The sequence below is a fragment of the Penaeus vannamei genome, chromosome 13, assembly GCF_042767895.1.
Source record: "Penaeus vannamei isolate JL-2024 chromosome 13, ASM4276789v1, whole genome shotgun sequence".
Lineage (NCBI taxonomy): Eukaryota > Metazoa > Arthropoda > Malacostraca > Decapoda > Penaeidae > Penaeus > Penaeus vannamei.
The window spans coordinates 16,535,905-16,536,580 of NC_091561.1; positions in this window are offsets into that span (position 1 = coordinate 16,535,905).

A 676-nucleotide genomic window follows, 5' to 3' on the forward strand; every position below is an offset into this window, starting at 1 on the left:
CATCATTATTATCTTTATCATTACGATTATCATTACGCCTATAATCATCATCACCACCATTATCATTATCATTACCATCACATCATTATCACCACCATTATCATTATCCTTACCATCATCATTACCACCATCATAATCAGCAACATTTTTTTTTTAATTTTTTTGCCTCACTTTTTTTCCCTACATCAAAAAAACCTTACTGACGAACATGGCCAGGGTAGAGGCAGCGAACAGCGCGCCATAAGTTAGGTTGTTCAGGTGAATCACTGATCAGCTGGCAACTGGTCAGTGTTGCCATTAAAGCGATTTTTTTTTTCCAGCTAAATCTAGCGAATTTGAATGTCAAACGGCGGTGGGGGGGGGGGGGAGGGGTTTTCTAAAATACCAGGGATAATGAGCGATTTTTTTTTTCAAGTCAAGCGGCATTTTTTCTTATAGGTTTATCTTTAATCTGGTGGATTTATTTTTAGGTCGGCTTAGCGGATGTAGTTGGCAATACTGCTAATATTAATTCTGTCGGGTGTGTGAGAGAGAGAGAGAGAGAGAGAGAGAGAGAGAGAGAGAGAGAGAGAGAGAGAGAGAGAGAGAGAGAGAGAGAGAGAGAGAGAGAGAGATAAAGACCAATATCTGTGCATTTAATCTGATATCTCTTTCTCTCTCTCTCTCTCTCGTCTCT